This window comes from Sus scrofa, chromosome 1 (assembly GCF_054392235.1).
Source record: "Sus scrofa isolate SSC_HxYL_T2T_F1_AM1 chromosome 1, Sscrofa_HxYL_maternal_Yorkshire_Landrace_v2.0, whole genome shotgun sequence".
Lineage (NCBI taxonomy): Eukaryota > Metazoa > Chordata > Mammalia > Artiodactyla > Suidae > Sus > Sus scrofa.
Genome location: NC_139383.1, coordinates 107,938,420 through 107,951,710, shown reverse-complemented (window position 1 = coordinate 107,951,710; position 13,291 = coordinate 107,938,420). Strand labels below are relative to the sequence as shown.

At 54.8% G+C, this 13,291-nt stretch overlaps 1 long non-coding RNA gene across 1 annotated transcript; it reads right to left on the bottom strand.

Moving 5' to 3' along the window:
• Nucleotides 1-1,011: 1,011 nt before the first annotated feature.
• Nucleotides 1,012-6,961, bottom strand: LOC146406278 (uncharacterized). Its single transcript, XR_014808638.1, has 3 exons — nt 6,913-6,961; nt 2,854-2,970; nt 1,012-1,162 (listed from the first exon to the last, which is right to left on the bottom strand). It is a non-coding gene; the product is annotated as an uncharacterized LOC146406278 (long non-coding RNA).
• Between the last annotated feature and the right edge of the window lie 6,330 nt (nt 6,962-13,291).

Genomic DNA, 13,291 nt, shown 5'->3' with positions numbered 1-13,291 from the left:
GCCAGTGTCGCTCTGGTTAGCGTGATTTTCCCAGCCTCCCTAGAGATTAAACAGCGTTACGGTGAAACCTGTAGCAGCAGGACTACCAGCGCTTCTACGAGCACCTTTGGGTCCAGGAACACCCATGTCACCAGTGGGGCCAGGGGGACCAGGCTCACCATGATCAGTGGGGAAACTTCTCTCACCTCTTGCTCCAGAAAGACCAGGAGCACCACGGTCTCCAGGAACACCCTGTTCACCGGAGTTGCCTGCAGTGGGGCTGGCAAGTCCAGGGGGGTTCCTGACCTCCTGCTTCTCCATCCTTGCCAACAGGACCAACAGTCCCAGGGGGTCCAGGACCATCTCCCTCTCTGGCTTTGCCAGGCTCTCCAGCAGCACCCAGTCCACAATGCTCACCAGGGTTCCAGGCAGGCCAGCAGGTCGGGGTTCACCTTGGGCTCCCCACTTCCCTTCTCCAGCAGGGCCAGGGGGACCTTGAATACCAATGGGCTGGGCTGTCCCTGCCACCAGCATCTCTTTTGCTGCCAGGAGCACCAGGTTCATTCCTGGTCCTCCTGGGACATGAGAGGCCACTGGGGCCTGAGGCCCAGAGGGGCTCCTCGGGGACCAACTTCACCCTTAGCACCAACAGCTCCAGGGAAGCCAGGAGGCTCACCAGGGCCAGTGGGACCAGCAGCAGCAGCATCATTTCCACAGGCATCAGCAGGGCCAGGGGGTCCCGGGTGACCTCTCTCACTGTGGGGGCCCATCTGACCAGGAGCTCCATTTTCGCCAGGGCTGCCAGGCTTTCCAACTGCGCCATTCTTGGCAAGGGGGTTGGGGGGGCCATGGGGACCCATGGGACCAGAGGCTCCAGGCTTACCCAGGCGGGCTGGGAAAACTTGGGGTCCCGGTGCACCACTGTCTCCTTTGTATCCCTCGATTCCCATGGTGTCCTGGTCCATGGCAGGCACCTTGCCTTTGGGGAACCCTTTCTCCATACATGAGGGAGGGTCTTCACAGCATTCTCACCCGCCTCTGATGTTAAGGGGAACGGCTTCTTGTGGGGCTATTCCGGCCCAGGTCATTCCTGTGGCCAGGCCTGGAACCCCCATATTCCACACTCCAGGGTCCACTAAGGCTTCTACCTCAGCTGCGGCGTCCGTCAGTTCCTCGCTGGTTTCTGTTAGAACCACATGGTGATGAGGGTGGGTCCCTTGCTCCACCAGAAACAGAGGGACCCCTAACTCTGGGAATCAATCTCTTGCTATGAAAGGGATAGGACAGTCAGGCACGAAACAGAAAGGAATGTCAAAGCAGCTGGCCACTGATGCTGCTCAAAAAGGGGCTCCAGGAACGTGTGCCCGGGCCTCTTCCCTGATGGCCCCGTTACGAACTCCTTAACCCTTTCGGTTAAGCCTGAGAGGGCTTCACCAGTATCTGCAAGTGATTCTATTATAGATATAGCTCCCTCAATAGCCACCACATCAATGACCACTCGAGTGGCTCGGCATTTGTTGTGTAGCTGGTACGTCTAGGCAGAGCCTCTTTTGGCCTCGGGCCCCCTGATCTTTTGATTGCAAAACCGTCTATGGCAGAGGGGCCGCTGTGGCTCTCTGGCGTCTGGGGCACTCCCTCTTCCAATGCCCTGGCTGCTTGCAGAAGGCACAGTGATCACAATTCCCCTCTCTGGTGCCCCTTTAATCCACACAGGGTACACTGGTCCTGTCTGGGTACTTGTGGGCCTAGTGACCTGCCAGGGCCAGATTGACCTGGAAGAGCCAGCCTTCCCACTGGTGGATTCTGAGCAGACAAAACCACGCCAAGCCGTTGAGGCTGTGCACAGTTCTCTGGGTGCATTCAGCCTCTTCAGCCACCTCCCTGGTATTGAAAACCAAGGAAGCCAATTGGAAGAAATCGTTCCTTGGAGTCTGAAGAGCAACAGTTGCTTTCTGAAGTTTGGGCCTGGTGTCCGGGGCAGACTGGGCTATGACATGCATGGCCAAAGGGGCCTGTCCCTCGAGGGGAGGAGGGATCCGCATTTGCCTACTTCCCAAAAGCCTCCACGAGTCTCCCCTGGAAGACCTCAATATTTTCATCCTGTCCCTGTTGGACCTCTCTCACCTTGCCATGGTTTACAGGCTTTACTCTATGATTCTTCATAGCCTCTATTAAACAGTTCATCATAGGATCCCTTCTATATCAATGCAATTCACCTGGTGATTCCACTGAGACTCTGCCTCAGGAACAGCATCATTCCCCACTGGTGAACTGCATGGCCCTTGTGGACCTAGGGCTGCTAATTGGTCTGCATGGGCTCTGGCCCCCAGTATATAGGATGCCTTTCCTCAGGGCTGCAGCAGTGGGAGAGGAAGATCCTTAAATCTACCCAGGAGAGATCGGAAGATCTCAACAGTGGGTCAGGCGAGACCCTTTTAAACCCTTTGTAAAGATTTCAGGATCCTCAGAAAATGTCCCCACTTTTCCTCTGCCATACTTAGATCAGACATTGAGAAAGGCACATGAACCCTAATTGTTGCCTGATTTCCATTGGGAACGTCTCTCAGGAGCCAAAGTATGGAGGCGGTTGGTAATTTCTTCTGCTGGGCGAGCTAGCTGGGCTGAGGATAGGCCCCTCAGGCAACGCGGGCTATAAAGAAGAGCTTTCTGAATGTGGAGGGGGCCTCTTTTCACCCCCAGCTCTGTCAATACCCTCAGCTGGGGGAGGGAGTCTTGTTGGGGGTGGGAGGTAGGAGTTGAAGCAGCCAGACCCGTTTCAGACCCAACCCCGAGGTGGTCTCTAACTCCCACATTATCCAGATCCCACTCTTATGTCAAAACCCACTGCACAACTGGCATGAGATTTGCACTTACTGTCTTAGAAGACATCCGAGGAGTTGCCACAGGGAGAGGTACAGAAGGTGTCCCCAGCAGTGTCCACGATGCCTGGGAATCCATCTGGCCTGCACACTGGGAATTAACCCTCAGCATCTGCACGGGCAGGGGCAATAAGAAGGAGTCCTTGGTGGTCACACAGGTCACTGGGGTTGACAGGAGGGAGAAGGGAATGGAGCTGGGAAGACCCTCAGAAGCAGGAGAAGAGTGTCGAGATTAGGAGTTCTGTCCTGGAGCTGCTGGTCTAGGACCAGGACCCTAACTCTGAACATTTCCTTGCCTCATCACTGTCCCTTTGTGGTCACCAGCTGAAACTGACAGCACTGAGGGCCCTACCCCAGCCAGAACCCAGATTGGGACTGGAACCCACGTGCCCGGACTCGAACCCAACCTGAAGCCAGATTGGGACTTTAATCCATGGTTTCAAAGTCCAGTTACTCACCTTGTGTCTGGACTCACTCTGGTTCAAGATCTTTATGCCTTAGAGCAGAAGGAATTCCAAGAGAGACAAAGTGATAGGCGAGAAACAGACTTAACAGAACTGGACGCTTGTAAGAGATGCAAGCTGGCAGGCAAGGAAGCTCTGCCTGAGAATGTGGTGGGGCACAGTTTCATCAAGCGAGGCAAGTGGGGGTTGGAAAGGCCTGCCTCTTCCTTTCTCAAGAGTAGTAGCTTCTCCTTAGTATCAGGTAAGGTTGTGTATTCAAATCAGCTGAAGGGCAGTCTTCAAACTCTTGCCCTAGGTCTGAATCTAAATGCAAACCTCATCCAGTGCCCTGAGGCAATTCTTGCATCTGCAGGGGTTAAGCAAGCCTGCCTTGTTCTGAAGGCTTTCCTCAACTTTCAGTGGTCTCCCAATATCTCCCATGTTTCCCACTTTATCTATGATCTCCTACTGGGATTTCTACAACCACCTGTGCCTCCTCTAGCCCTATCCCAGCCACAGCACCACCAGATCGAAGCTACATCTTCAACCTCCACCACATTGCATGGCAATGCCAGATCCTTAATCCACTGAGTGATGCCAGGGATCGAACCTGCTACCTCATGGATACTAGTCAGATTCATTTCCGCTGAGCCACGATGGGACCTCCAGAAAGTGAAAAATTTTAAGTGTGCTGTTTACAATAGCATTTTAAAAATCCATGAAGTTCCCAGATGAAAACCCTAAGTAAGAGGGGGTATATTAGATTCATGTGGCTGGAAGGTTCGCTATGGCTTGCGGCTGCGGAAGAGTGGAGGATAATTCCACTTGCGTGGTCTTTCCCTTTTCTTATCCACCACACAAGTGGAGTCTTCTTTCCCAGCAAAGAGCACCACACATCCTCCTCAGAGAAGATAAACCCAAAGTCCCACGTGAGAAAACAGCTTGGCCTCATTCTTTCCCACTGCCTAACCATCTGGGACATTGGCTTTTCACCATCTACTCTCAAGCCACCTCCTCTAAGCTCAATGGCACATTTTAGGTGATATTATTTGCAGGACTCATGCAGTCCACTCGAGCTAATTTAGGCAAAAAAAAGGATCTCCGGGTATTAGGTACCCCATGAGCCAGGAAACTAGGTACCCCACCCACAAGTCAGCACCCATCCATGCAGCTGAAAGACCAGTCACTGAAATCTGCCCACAACTTCCCCAGAGGAACCAAGGGCCACCACCCTGCCTGAATGCCCACCTACCTGCCACCATCTGATGCTCACTCCCATTTTCTGAGTCTCAGCTGCAGCACTTCAGGAAAGCAGGCAAGCCTAGTAAGTGAAGCCTTCTGCTTTCCTGCCTCTGTCAGGAAAGCCCAGTTCATGGGGCAGGGGTTGGGGGTTGGGGGTTGGGGGGGGTGGGCCTGCTGCATGAGCCAACTGTGGCATCTGTCACTTTACCTCATGCTGTTGAGTCTTAAGTGAGGTAATACTTAAAGCATGAAAACGTACATTGTCTGAGTCAGGGATCGTAAATTCCCTGATGTCTGATTCCTTTTTTCTTTTTCAGGGGCGGGGGGTGCAGTGGGCACTTTTTGCAGTGGCTTGATGTGGGATTTCAGTTCCCAGACCAGACCAGGGATTGAACCCTGGCCACAGAAGTGAATGTGCCGAGTCCTAACCACTAGACCATCAGGCAACTCCCCAATGTCTGATTTCTGTATGTCTGTGTCCCATACCCAGAACAGCGCCTGACCTCCAGAAATATTTGTTGAATGTGCCAGCATTTAGCACAGTCTCTTGAACATGATAAGCCCTCAATAAATAATACCTAGTATTATTTCACATGATAGGAAGTCCCACAGAGGACTGCTTGCAGCAGCCCAGTGCCATATTAAGGTCCCAGACTCTGCCCATCTATAGGTATGACACTCTCTCACTGGCTTACCTCGTAGTCACAAGAGAGCTGCCTCATTTGCTGACATTGCATCAAGGCATGATCTCCTCTAGGGCACAACTTGGGAGCAGGGCTCCTCTCCTAGAGGTACCCTCACATTTCCATGCCTGGGCCTGCTTCCCACACCCACTCCTAAAGCATCATTAGCAAGGAGAAGTTTCCATCATATAGCAAACTAATCAGGATCTGGAACCTGGATGGATCAGTTGTATGAGGAGAGTGAGCACCAGAATATAAATCAGGCTCTTTTAGGAAGATGGAAGCAAGAGGCAGGGGTGGACAGGCAGCCAGCAGTATAAACTATGCTCAGGGGCAGAGGAGAAAAGCAGAGGACCCTACCCCCCGCAACCGGAGGTCTCCTGAGTCCCAGCTCTCAGACCCTACAGTTGCAAGAGGCTGCTCAGGAGTCAGGGGACAGTTCCCAGGATAAGGGCCTGTGGAAGGCCAGGAGGTCTGTGGGGGCAGAGCCATTTCTCAGCCCTCCCCAGCCCTGTCATCCTCAGGGCTCCCACACAGGCTACTTGGTCAAATGGCAGCTCCGTCATCTCCTAGAGTCAGCTTAATAGGAAACAGGGTTTGGTGGGGAACAAACAATTTATGACAACCAAGCCCTCAAACTGGAAACATCTGTCCCCGCCATAGCACAACCCCTCAGCCCAGCTCAGCCCGGCTCCTGAGGGGGCCCACCCGTCCAGGCGGGGGAACTAAAGAACACTAGGGAAGGTTCTCTGGGCTCCCAGTTTGGACCTGAGAGGCTCCCAGACTCATCATGCTGACCTGGACGCTGGCACTGCCCCCACACCAAGCCGGGGGGTGGATTTAAGACTGATGGTCCCACAGGACCCCTGGCTATTTCTTTCAAGGCCAGGCAGGGAGATACTCTACCTTCAACTCCACTGCCCCTGCCCACACTCTTTCCCTGGATCCCATCCTCTCCGTGTCTCCCTGCCAATTTCTATCCCCATTCAAGGCCAGGCTCGGAAGTCGTCTTTGCCAGGGAGCCAGCCCATCCCCATGGAGTCCCTGTCAGGGGCTCTTTCCAGCAAAGCTCTTCAGGGCCAGAGCCCCCATCTGGGGGCAGGAGAAGTAACTGAATGCACCTGGGACCAAGGCGGCATGACAGAGGCCTGAAGCCCAGGGTTCCAAAAGGCAGAAGCTGATTCCCCCACACACAGCTTTCCCTTCCACCCGGGGTCCCAATTTCTGGGGCAAAGATCAGTGTGGTCCCCGCTCCACCAGGAAGAACCTGGCTGCAGAGCAGCAGCCTGGCTGCCCATCTGCGCAGCCTGGTTCCCTAGTCTTTAATGAGGATGGCAAGTCTGCAGGGGGCAGGGTTGCAGGAACACTGAGATGAGAGGCCTGGGTAGTGGGGGCTGGGGTTGGAGGGGGGGTGGTTTAGTAGTGGCAGCTGTCACCAATGTTGGTTCCAACCTGAATTTGAAACTGACAGCACTAATGGCCTGAACCCAGCCAAAACTCAGATTGGGACTTGAACCCACGTGCCCGGACTCAAACCCAACCTAAAGCCAGATTGGGACTCAAACCCACCGTTTCAAAGTCGAGTTACTCACCCTGTGTCTGGACTCACTGAGGTTCAGGCTCCTCATGTCTCAGCGCAGAAGGAATTCTGTGAGAGACGAAGTGATAGGCAAGAAAGAGACTTACCAAGATAGGACGCTTATAAGAGATGCAAGCGGGCAGGCACGGAAGCTCCACCCAAGAGCTTCATGGACCACGTTTTTATCATCCAAGGGGCGTGGGGGTTGGAAAAGCCCACCTCTTCCTTTCTAGGAGTCATAGCTCCTCCTTAGTATCCAGTAAATTGTGTATTCAAATCAGCTGAAGGGCGGTCTTCAAACTCTTGCCCTTAGTCTGAATCCACTTGCATCATCCCATCCCCACCCAATGACCTGAAGCCATTGTAGCGCCTCCACTAGTTAAGCAAGGCTGCCTCATTCTGAGGGCTTTCCTGAACTTCCAGTGGCCTCCCAGCATCCCCCAGGTTTCCCTCTTTATCCATGATCCCCTATTGGTGTTTCTACAACCACCTGTGGCTATTCCAACCCTATCAAATTCACCTGGATGATGGCCTCACAGAGGGAATTTCCCCGAGGGTGTGTTGAAGGGATCGAGGCCAGGGAGGTGTACCTAAACCCCAGAAGGCCCTACCCAGACCCTGGTAGGGTGGGCCTTGGGGGGGGTTGAGGGGGTGTCTCTCTTGTGATGGGGGTGGAGGGAACAGAAGGAGCCTGTGGCCAGGGCAGAACAGTCCTCCTGGCACCTCTGAGAAGGCCTCACCCTGTTGGCCCAGTTTGAGTCCAGCCACCTCCAGGAAGCCTCCCTGGACTAGCCCATCCTGGGTTCCCATAGCTGAACTACAGACAGCCTTACCACCCAGGGAGGTTTTCCAGGGGACAGAGCCCCTGCCTAGTAGCAGCTTCCTCCCAGCCTCAGGGGGCCAAGCTCCCCTGATGTGCCCTGGTCCCTCCTCTGAGCAGACAGGAGACCGACTGAGCAGAACCCAGATTCCTGACTCTGCTTCCACATCTGTTCCCTGCCCCCTCTTCTGCCCTATGGATTGTGGGGAAAACAGGCCTTGAGGAGGGGCTGCACTGGGGAGGGAGCTGTCAGCAGGGATGCTTGGGGGGCGCTCTGTACAGAGCAAGTGTTTGTCTGCCAAGGCCCTCCAGCCAGCGGGGCTCCCGAGTGTGTGAGTGTGTGAAGAGGGTCCTGTGTGGGGGCCATTTCACCCAGCCCCTGGCTGTACTGGTCCCTTGTCCCCAAGGACCCCCCCCCAGCTCCCCCCTCAGCCCTCCCAGGCCTGGGCCTCAGCACCCTCTACACCCTGCCAGCCTCAGGCCAGTACTAGTCCCCTCCTGGGATGGGCGCTGGCAGAGCAGGGGGTGCCCAGGCAGCAGAAACACCCCTAGACCAGCCCACCCCCACCAGAGGAGAGGAGGCTCAGACTCAGCCTCCCCCACTCGGTCCAGAGACCAGGAAAGCAGATGTCGGCTGAGGCAGCACACATCTTCAAAGCAGGGTTATTTTCCATGTCCTTTGGGCAATTTTAAAACAAGTTTGTAAAACTGGAATTTTAATAGATGACATATTGGCATGCATGCAAGCACGTGTGCACATGTGTGCGTGTCTTGCACACATGTGTCTAGGCACCTTTGGAGGCTACTGAAGTGACAGCATCTTGGGCGATGAGGTGGGGATGGGGGTGGGGTGTTTCCTAAAGGACATCAGGTTCGCGTCCACGTTCACTGTGTGCTTCCAAGGAGCTGAGCCTTCAGGACCTAGAGAGAGAAGGGAAGTGCTTCGGAGCCTTGGGGGGTGGGTGTGGGCAGCCCCAGAGGCCTCCTGTCTAGGGTGCGGGTGGGAAGCACTGCCGGCTCTGAAATCACTGCCTCCCACCTCCCGACCCCTCCAGGCTCAGGAGCCCAGTTCTCCTGTCTCAACTTGGAACCTGGATGTCTTCATCTGCACAGGCTTCCTCCCAGTTGTGGAAGCTAGAAGAGCAAGATCAGGGTGCCCGCAGGGCTGGTTTCTCCTGAGGCTTCTCTCCTTGGCTGGGAGATGGTGGCCTTCTCGCTGTGTCCTCACATGATCTTCCCTCATGTGTATCTCTGTGTCCTAGTCCTGTCCTATAAGGACACCGGTCATATTGGATGAGCGCCCTCCCCGATGACCTCATTTTACCTTAATTACCTCTTTAAAGATCCTGTCTCCAAATATAATCACATTTTAAGGTCAAGGCTTCAACATGCAAATTCAGGGGAAACAATCCAGCCTATAACCTGCAACCCCTTCGCTTGCTTCCTGCTTCCTTGCTTCCTGCTTCTATTGGGCACACCAAATAGTGTCCCCCTCAAACACACACACACACACACACACACACACACACACACACACACACACGGCAGGGCCGCCCCCCCCCCCCCCATCCTCTGGCTCTGGCTTGAGAAGCTGGACCCCTCTCTCCCTAGAAGGACTGTCAGGCACACAGACCTCCCTGGCTGCCAAGATCACCTCCCATACCAACCCCCCAACCCCCAGGATCTGACGGCCCCCCCGACGGCCAACTCCTCCCCGGACCCTGGCCTCAAAGGAATCCACGCCCACCAGCTCAATGCTCCAGCCAGTTCCTCACCCACCTGGCTCCCTCCACACTTTTCCCACATCCTGTGTGTATCTGGCTCATGGACTGTTGACCCTGGACTGACTGCCCATCCACCGGGGCAGCACCTGACCCGGGCACATGCTCAGAGACATTTCCAGTGGCTCACCTCATTGTCCACACACTCAGGTGGAATCAGAGCTGATGAGAGCGAGGAGAGAGGATAACGGAACAGCAGTCTCTGTCTTTACACTTTGGGGGTGGGGGTGGGTACTGACACGCATGCAGCGAGCAAAATAATTGATCTGGGCAGCGCGCCCTTGAGCAGACTGATGGGCATCAGAGGAAAAACTGCAGTTTTGTTTGGATTCTCTGAAAGCCGTGAGGGGGCTACTGGGGAGCATGGCCACAGCCCACTGCTCAGTCAAAGCCAAGTATCTTTCCCAGGACCTCTACCCTCAGCCTGATTCGCACCATTTCTCTCACCCTTGCCTCCCCAGAAGCCAGCTCCTTGCCTGTGAACCACGGTGCTCAGACAAGGCCCGGGGATGGGACTAGGCAGATGGCCTCCAATCCAGGCCACAGGGGACACAGAGGAGAGGTGGTGGGTGTTCTGGTCTGCACCGGAGAGGTGGATTTTGATGTGCCAGAAGATAAGCAGAAAACCCAGACGGGTTCCTGGAGAACACCCACAGTCAAGGGGTTACTGACAAAGGGAGCCCTGTGAGGGTAATTGAGACACGGCAATAGGGGAGAAGGCAGAAACCAGGAGGGAGGGAGGTGTCAGAAGCCAAAGTTCAGGACAGTGTATTTTTTGTTGTTGTTGTTTGGTTTTTCTTTTCTTTTTACTACACCTCCGGCAGGTGTCGAATCAGATGGGTTGAATCAGAGCTGCAGCGGCCAGCCCACGCCACAGACACAGCAATGTGGGATCCTAGCTGTGTCTGTGACCTACACCACAGTTCATGGCAACGCCGGATCCTTAACCCACTGAGGGAGGCCAGGGATAGAACCTGCATCCTCATGGATACTAGTCGGGTTCTTAATCTGCTGAGGCACAACGGGAACCCCCCAGGAAGGATATTCTCAAGAAGGCCAGAATGGTGGCTGAGAGGCAAAGAAAGTTCAGGGGGAAGTGAACGCCTTAACTTTAGCCCCCCAGAGATCGTAGGGGACCTTGGTGACAGGGGTTTCTGTGCAGGGGTGGGAGCAGGAAGCGGATGGCAGCTGTCTCATTTATCTATTGCTGCATAACAAATAAGCCCCAAATTTAGCAGCTTAAAACAGCAATTTCATTCTGTGCACAGATTCTGTGGGTCAGAAGTTTGGGCAGAGCACAGAGGAGATGGCTTGTTTCTACTTCATGATGACGGAAGCTCAGCTGTTAAGACTCCACAGCTGGGGGACACTTAATAGCTGGGGTCCCAAGTGCCCTGGAGGTGTCTTCACTCACATGGATGGCCAGTGCTAATTGTTGGCTGGGATCTCAGCTAGAGTTGGCGACTGGGACACCTGCATGTGGCCACCCCACGGCCTGGGCTTCCTCACAGCATGGCAGCCTCAGGCAGCTGTGCTTGGACACAAGCAGGTGTCCAGCAAAGCAAGCAGAAGGGCATCACCTTTTCAGACCTAACGTCACACAGCATCACTTTGACCTCATTCGACCGGTCACATGCCCACCGGAATGAAGAGACCAGAACTCTCAAGGGAAGAGTGACAGGGTCACTGGGTAGAAGAGAATATGGGATCAGAGCTATTGTTGCCACCACCTGTGACACAGCGAGCTGAGCAGGGAGTGGAGAGGCAGGAAGGGGGTTGTGACACAAGGGGGTTTTCAGATGACAAGGATGTGGGCAGAGGGGAAGGAGGGAGGGGAGAGGTCTGGGCCTCAGGAGGGGGAAGGCTGTCATGAGGGCCTTCAGGGCCCAGGGGACCCCCCCAGTACAAGGTCACATTTCAGCTGGGCTACATGGGGACACCATCAGGAAGGGCAGTGCCAACACAAAAGCAAGAGGCATGTCCTGAGAATTTTCATGGCTTCACTCAACCAAGGCATGGGCTGAAAGGAGGATGGAGGCCCCAGGCCTGGTCCTGTGGGGCCCAGTTAGGATGGAAATGAAAATCCAGACTTTGAGGAACACGGAGGAGACTTAGAAAAGGGGTTTCAGAGGAAAGACAACTCAGCATTTCCGTTCTCAACCCATTCCCCCAATTACTGGAGCCCCAGGCCATGATCACTTTTATTTTGCTTGCTACCATCTTTTTTTTTTTTTTACTTGAAGTCTAGTTGACTTACAGTGTTGTGCTAATTGCTGTTGCCATCTTTGAAACAGAGCAGAAGAGGAGTTCCTCTTGTGGCTAAGCAGGTTATAAACCCAACGAGTATCCATGAGGATGCGTGTTCGATCCCTGGCCTCGATCAGTGGGTTAAGGATCCGCCGTTGCCATGAGCTGTAGTATAGGTCGAAGACAAGGCTCAGATCCTGCATTGCTGTGGCATAGGTCATCAGCTACAGCTCTGATTTAACCCCTAGCCTGGGAACTTCCATATGCCACAGGTGCGGCCCTAAAAAAAACAAAACAAAACAAAAAAATAGAGCAGAAGAAATGTGTATACATCAGAACATTGATGTGAAATCACTCAGTGAAGTGTGTGTGTGTATATATGTGAGAGAGAGAGACAGGGAGAAAGCACACAAGGGAGAGAGGAAAAAAAATGGAGCCATTATAACACACACGCAGCAGCCATCACATCAAAGCCAGGGGCGGAGTGGGGGATGCGCCTCCTAGAGTTAAGCAGTGCACAACCAGTGCATACTTGGCTGCCCTGAGTGTGTCACCTCCCATAAGCTAAGGGAAGCCCTTGAGGCTCAGGCCAGCCCCCAGCCCCCTAGCCCCTACCTGCAGGAGCTGCTCCCTAGGCTCCCCAGCCTGCAGGCTGAGCCACGAGGAGCTTGCAACTTCCAACTCTCTGGGACCCCGGGCCCCTCATGGCCTCCCCTCGTCCTGAGGTGGGTCCCTGGGCCAAGTGGGGAAGGCCGTGCCCTATGGCCCTGTTGTGCACTTCTGTGGACACAGCAGGGATGGCCAGGTGGCAGGGCGGCATGACCTTGGCTCTGAGACTTTGGCAGGGCCCCGCCCCTCTTACCTGAGTCATGGAATTCTCCAGAGGTGGGCAGGGCTGCTGCCTGGAGCCAGGAGAGATGAGGTCATGGGTCGTGTCCACCACGATCCCGCCCCTCCCTGGGGCAGGGCAGCTGAGCTCATGTTTCCCGGAGCTTGCACGCTGACTGACCTGGAGACTCTAGAGCAGGTGGGAGGCTCCCTGTTGGTGCTACATCCCCTTCTGGGCTTCCAGCACCCTTTCCCTTCCCATCCCTTCCACCTGAGAGAGAGGCCAGGGGCCCAGGGCATCCCCATGAGAGGATACGGAGGACATGGCAAAGGCCTTCAAGTGCAGGACGCCCTGGTGTCTGGGGTAAGTGATGAGTGATGATCAGCCCTGGAGGGTTCTGAGCAGGGAGTGGCTTGGCAAAGTTCAGGGTTGCCCTACCCACGGGCCATTCTGGACACAGTGCCGAAGGGCTGGAGGGACCCTTGTGAAGGCAGTTAGAGCCTTTGAATGCTAGTGACAGCCATGGGCACACAAATGGAGAATGGAGGGTGGACGGCAGTGCAGGACACCCAGCTCCCGGGAAGAGTATCTCACACACTGCACTGTATCTCATATCACATCCTCCATCTCCCCCGCTGCCTGGAATAGACGGGCCACAGCTCACAGAAGGGAAACCAAGGCCCCAGGTCATAGGGGTCCCTAGGGGCTTGACCCAGCTCCCACCATGGAGCAGGGCTCCCCTGGCCCGCCATGTGCCCCTTCTTTCAGAAGTGATGGGATTTTGGACCCAGGTGATGGGATCAGGAAAA